The sequence below is a fragment of the Saccopteryx bilineata genome, chromosome 10 (assembly GCF_036850765.1).
Source record: "Saccopteryx bilineata isolate mSacBil1 chromosome 10, mSacBil1_pri_phased_curated, whole genome shotgun sequence".
NCBI lineage: Eukaryota > Metazoa > Chordata > Mammalia > Chiroptera > Emballonuridae > Saccopteryx > Saccopteryx bilineata.
The window spans coordinates 56,417,514-56,424,056 of record NC_089499.1 but is presented as its reverse complement, the minus strand read 5'-3'; the positions used below and the strand labels follow the sequence as shown (position 1 = coordinate 56,424,056).

Below are 6,543 nucleotides of genomic sequence, written 5' to 3'. Positions count from 1 at the left end.
TCACTGACCACCAATGAAAGAGGTGCCCCTTCCGAAAGTGCAGCGGGGGGGCCGGATAAATGGCCTCAGGGGGCCGCATGCAGCCCGCGGGCCATAGTTTGGGGATCCCTGGCTTAGCCGATCCATCATGTTAGCTATAGAGAGAACAGCAGCATGCAAAGGGGAACAACTTTATTAAGTTTTCTGTAATCTACTATCATTCTCCAGGTTTTATCTGGTTTGCACACAGGCCATACCAGGAAGTTGTAAGGACTGTGTGCTGGCTGGATGATCCCCACCTTTTCTAGTTCAAGGATTGTCCCTGTGACTTCTTCATAACTACCTGGCAGGCAGTACTGCTTGGTGTTAGTCATATGCCGAGAGATGGAGAAATTGGCCGCCGTTGCCACACACTCCTCCTTGAGATAGCATCTTCACAACTGCCATGGCAACCCAGGAGACCATACCCTATTAGAATGGGTGATGGCTGCCATTTGTATAGCCTGGCTGGAGAATTGCCAGGGGCAATGAGTTGGTGGCAGTGCTACAGTGAGTTAGTAAAGGTCCTTTGGGAACTAGGTATGAAGAATGCTGTTTTTGGCCCTGGCAGGTTGGCTCAGTGGTAGAGCATCAGCCTGACGTGCAGGAGTCCCAGGTTCGATTCCTGGCCAGGGCACACAGGAGAAGCACCCATCTGCTTCTCCACCCCTCCCCCTCTCCTTCCTCTCTGTCTCTCTTTTCCCCTCCTGCAGCCAAGGCTCCATTGAAGCAAAGTTGGCCCGGGCGCTGAGGATGGCCCTGTGGCCTCTGCCTCAGACGCTAGAATGGCTCTGGTTGCAACAGAGCGACACCCCAGATGGGCAGAGCATCGCCCCCTGGTGGGCGTGCCAGGTGGATCCCGGTCAGGCGCATGCAGGAGTCTGTCTGACTGCCTCCCCGTTTCCAACTTCAGAAAAATACAAAAAAAAAAAAAAATTCTGTTTTCGACCCTGGTTCCTGTGGGCCAGATGAGGAAGTGTTTATGGCAAAAATGAGGAAATTTATCCTTGCTAGCACCCCATCAGCCCTTTTTGGGTCACTTGTGGCTATCTTGGGCCCCTATCTGGGGCAGCCCATCAATGCAGTTACACAGATGGTAGCAGATTTGGGAGAGCTGGAGGCCACTCACTCGGGATCATAAAGCAGTGAGGGTTGCTGCCTATGTTGTCCCCCCAACTAACAAGGGAAATAGGCCTATAAATGTTACCTGAACACAGATGTGGGTAGATTTGATTGTGGCTGGAGCAGATAAGGGGAAATTGGATGGCTAGTCTAATAAAATTCTTTTGGAATTTTGGCGGCAGCTTAAACAATAACAGAAGTTCCAGCCACTGAGACAAAAGGCCCCAGCAACTACCAATAAAACATTTGGTATGCCTGACCAGGTGGTGGCGCAATGGATAGAGCGTCGGACTGGGATGTGGAGGACCCAGGTTCGAGATCCCGAGGTTGCCAGCTTGAGCATGGGCTCATCTGGTTTGAACAAAGCTCACCAGCTTAGACCCAAGGTTGCTGGCTCAAGCAAGGAGTTACTTGGTCTGCTGTAGCCCCACGGTCAAGGCACATATGAGAAAGCAATCAATGAACAACTGAGGTGTCGCAGCAAAAAACTGATGATTGATGCTTCTCATCTCTCTGTTCCTGTCTGTCCCTGTCTATCCCTCTCTCTGACTCTCTCTGTAAAAAAAAAAACACCGTTTGGTACGCAGGCAGCTCGGTTACAAGATTATATGATAGAGACAGCCAAGGGAGAGAACTCCCAAGACCCATTGTACCAGTTTGAATAGGAAAAGAGCTTGATATATATGTTTGCTTATAGTTTGGGACAGGCTATAAACCAGCTGGGTCATTATAGCCTAAGGCTTAGGGGTTTTTTTTGTTTTTGGGTTTTTTTTAAAAATTTTTTACTTATTTATTTATTTATTACAGAAACAGAGTGAGTCAAAGAGAGGGATAGACAGGGACAGACAGACAGGAACTGAGAGAGATGAGAAGCATTAAGCATTAGTTTTTCATTGCGCGTTGCAACACCTTAGTTGTTCATTGGTTGCTTTCTCATATGTGCCTTGACCGCGAGCCTTCAGCAGACCGAGTAACCCCTTGCTGGAGCCAGCGACCCTGGGTTCAAGCTGGTGAGCTTTTGCTCAAACCAGTTGAGCCTGTGCTCAAGCTGGCGAGCTCGGGGTCTCGAACCTGGGTCCTTTGCATCCCAGTCCGACGCTCTATCCACTGTGCCACCGCCTGGTCAGGCTAAGGCTTAGTTTTAAGACTAAGCTTTTCCCCACACCCTTGACTGATTGCATGATGTGGAGTGGTGCACTCTCATGAGGAATCCCATTATGCCTTAGATAAGTGACTTTGTATCAGAGACTTCCTTGTTTGTATATTGGATTAAAGGTTTAAATTTCTATACTATAAAGTGGGGCAGACTGGGAGCTTGCTCTCTTCCTGTTTCTGAGATTAGCATTAGAGGAGAGTAGAGAAGGCCACGTGGAGGAGGCCAGGAGAAGCAGCCAAGATGGTGGAGTGCTTAAGGAGAAACCAGTTTGTGCAGAGAGAAGGAGATGGGAAACAGAGGTGAATAGGGCTAGAGAGCTAGAAGCTTTTGATTCTAGAAAACTCGGATAAGTCAGTGGCTTTGGGAGCTCTGAATGGAAAGGGAACTATTTTCCCACTGTGTGTATTTCTCACCCACCAGGTGCGAACTAGGATGAAAGGTAATGGCACACCAGTTTTTGGCTCCGTTGTTTCATTACTGTCTGTCTGAATCTAATGTGAACCTGCATGGACCAAGTGGCTGTGATGATGGCTGTGCCTACTGGCTTTACAGCCACACAGGAAGAAAGAGGAAATGGGGCCTTGGAGACAGGTTGAGAGAGTTAGCCTGGGATAAGCTGCTGCTGCCCACTGCTCCCCTCTTTGCAACTCTAGTGTGGTCCCTTAGAGCTTAGAAGGAAGAGAGGGGCAAAGAGTACCTGCCTGGGAGGAAGAAGAGGAGAAGGGCAGGGAAAGGCACAGGAATACTCCCCAAAGGGAATGTGCACTGGGACCTGTGTCCTAAAAGAGTTTAAGTGTTGGGGTTTTAGGGGAGGTCCCAGGGAAGGATCTTAATAGAATATTCATCAGGTTTACAGGTGTGTTCTTTTGGGGTCATGTTCTCTACTGATTGGTTGTGCCAGAGCAAGAAGTCATTAGTCAATGCAGCTGGTCCTGAGGTCAGCCATGACTTTTCCTTGTTTTGCTGCTTTTCTGGGCCTGGAGCTAAAATACAACTGAGGCCTAGATGTTATCTCTAGGAGTTAATGCTAAAGTGCTATTCTCTGGCTTTCTTGTTTGTTCCTCCTCTAAGGGGGTCTAAAACCACTTGACTTGCGATATGCCAGGGAGGAAAGGTCAAGGGAGGGTCCAAATTCCATGACTAGTGATATGAAATCAAGGGGTCTAAACTGCATGACCAGCTAAGGGAGGAAAGGTCACCCGGAAGGGCTGAGGTCTTTGTTTTCCCAATTTTGCCCATTGCTAGGTGCCTGGGGCTTTTTCCCCCCCTAGTGGCTACTGTGCCTGACCTATAGTCTTTGCTCCTCTAATTGCCTACCACAGATATAAAGAGATATTCATCCAGAGATTTTCTGATTATAGAGCATACCATTGATAAGAGAATTTATACAAATAAGTTTATAGAACTTGTAAACATAATAATATTCTAATAATATTAAAGCTACATACATTTTTTAAAAAGACTTTATTTATTCATTTTATTTTATTTTATTTTATTTTATTTTATTTTATTTTATTTTATTTTATTTTATTTTATTTTTTTGCATTTTTCTGAAGCTGGAAACAGGGAGAGACAGTCAGACAGACTCCCGCATGCGCCCGACCGGGATCCACCCGGCACGCCCACCAGGGGCGACACTCTGCCCACCAGGGGGCGATGCTCTGCCCATCCTGGGCGTCGCCATGTTGCGACCAGAGCCACTCTAGCGCCTGAGGCAGAGGCCACAGAGCCATCCCCAGCGCCCGGGGCCATCTTTGCTCCAATGGAGCCTTGGCTGCGGGAGGGGAAGAGAGAGACAGAGAGGAAGGAGGGGGGGGGTGGAGAAGCAAATGGGTGCTTCTCCTATGTGCCCTGGCCGGGAATCGAACTCGGGTCCCCCGCACGCCAGGCCGACGCTCTACCGCTGAGCCAACCGGCCAGGGCCTATTTATTCATTTTAGAAAGGAGAAAGAGAGAGAGAAAGGGGGGAGGAGCAGAAGCATCAACTCCCATAATGCCCTGACCAGGCAAGCCAAGGGTTTCGAACCAGAGACCTCGGTGTTCCAGGTTGACGCTTTATCCACTGCGCCACCACAGGTGGGGCAACATACATTTTTTAAAAGATTTTATTTCTTGATTTTACAGAAATAGGTGGCGGGGTGGAGGGGAATGAGAAGTACCAACTCATAGTTGTTTCACTTTAGTTGTTCATCGCTTGCTTATCAGATGTGCCTTGACTGGGCAACACCAGGGTTTCAAACTGGAAACCTCAGTGTTCCAAGTCAATGCTCATCTATGGCCATATCATTCTGAATGAGCCTGATCTCATCTGATCTCTCAAGTCAAAGCTCTATCCACTGAGGCCAGGCACATGTTATTTTTTGAGATGCTATTTTACGACTAAAGGAAACTGTTGAAAGGCTGTTTAATTAGATTATAAGCTTTCCCGATTCAAGTAAGGTGAATTACACATAACCTACTGGGGGAAGTTTTACTGAATTTATTTATTTAAGTTCAGCTTTAACTTAAATGTTCCCTTTTAGAACAAAGGAGGAGGTTGTTCCTGGGTGATGCTGGCTAGTCAGTGGCAATAGTGGCACCCATCTCTACTAACGGTGCTGAATCTCAAAAAATCACTATGGATAAAGTACTTGGTACCTGTTATTCTGAAATCCATTCACCCTTCCTAGCTCAAGGGTCATTGGGGTAGTGAATGGTGCTCAGTCTTCGGCTTTCTGACTTGGAACTTTGCTGTAAATAAATCTTGCTTGTTGAAAAAGCTGATCATAGGTGATGTGCAGCCATATGAGGTTTCCGATGCCTGAGTTTAGAGGTGTACGTACATGTTGTTACCAAAGAGCCAGGAATCATACTCCTAAAGCACCTGCTCCTCTATAGACATTTATTCTGTTGTCCTCCAACTTCTAACCAATTGTGTGGTTTACCCACAAAGTCCAGGTCTTTCCCCTTCTAGTACTTCCTGGCCCCACTGTGGTTGAGTGCAGTCAAGTCAACTAGATTGTGAGTGGAAGTTGTGTGGGTCATTTCTTGGCTTTTAATTGCCCATGAGACTTTCTTGGAACTTTTTTCCCTAGGACCTGGTGTTGGGAAAATAAGTTTGTAAAATGTGATTTTTAAGTTTGCTCACTTTTATTATTAAAAATGGCACTGTCGCCTGACCAGGCGGTGGCGCAGTGGATAGAGCATCTGACTGGGATGAGGAGGACCCAGGTTCAAGACCCCGAGGTCGCCGGCTTGAGCGTGGGCTCATCTGGCTTGAGCTAAAAGCTCACCAGCTTGGACCCAAGGTCACTGGCTTGAGCAAAGGGTTACTCAGTCTGCTGAAGGCCCGCAGTCAAGGATTCCTCAAAAAATTAAAAATAAAACTACCATATTATCCAGCAATTCCACTTCTGGGTATTTATCTGAAGAAAACAAAAACACTCATTCAAGCCTGACCAGGTGGTGGTGCAGTGGAGAGAGCGTTGGACTGGGATGCAGAGGACCCAAGTTCGAGACTCCGAGGTCGCCAGCTTGAGCACGGGCTCATCTGGTTTGAGCAAAAAGCCCACCAGCTTGAACCCAAGGTCGCTGGCTCCAGCAAGGGGCTACTCAGTCTGCTGAAGGCCCATGGTCAAGACACATATGAGGAAGCAATCAATGAACAACTAAGGTGTTGCAACGCACAATGAAAAACTAATGATTGATGCTTCTCATCTCTCTCCGTTCCTGCCTGTCTGTCCCTGTCTATCCCTCTCTCTGACTCACTCTCTGTCTCTGTAAAAAAACAAACAAAAAAACCCCACTCATTCAAAAACATATATGGGCCCTGGCCAGTTGCATATGAGAAAGCAATCAATGAACAACTAAGGTGTCGCAACGAAAAACTGATGATTGATGCTTCTCATCTCTCTTTGTCCCTGTCTGTCTGTCCCTATCTATCCCTCTTTCTGATTCTCTTTCTGTCCCTGTAAAAAAAAAAAAAAATGGCACTGCCCAGGTGAATGGCACTGCCAGGTGAAACTGCTAATTACCTTCCTGCTTGGGAAGGGGCTTTGTTATGCTAATTGTGCCAGAGGAGAGTTTTCAGACAAGAAAAGTTAAAGTTTGTGAGGAAGAAGGAGAAGGAGGGAGAAAGAAGCCAAGATGGAAGGGAAGGAGAGAGAAGCCAGTTTTGCAGAGTAAGAAGCCTTGCTGGCAGATGCAGAACCAGAGGTGGCTTAGACTGTTGGGGCCTTTGATTCTTGGAAAAACCAGAAAAGATTCTT

At 47.2% G+C, this 6,543-nt stretch overlaps 1 non-coding gene across 1 annotated transcript; it reads left to right on the top strand.

Moving 5' to 3' along the window:
- Positions 1-579: 579 nt before the first annotated feature.
- Positions 580-655, top strand: TRNAV-GAC (transfer RNA valine (anticodon GAC)). Its single transcript has one exon. It is a non-coding gene; the product is annotated as a tRNA-Val (tRNA).
- Positions 656-6,543: the final 5,888 nt, after the last annotated feature.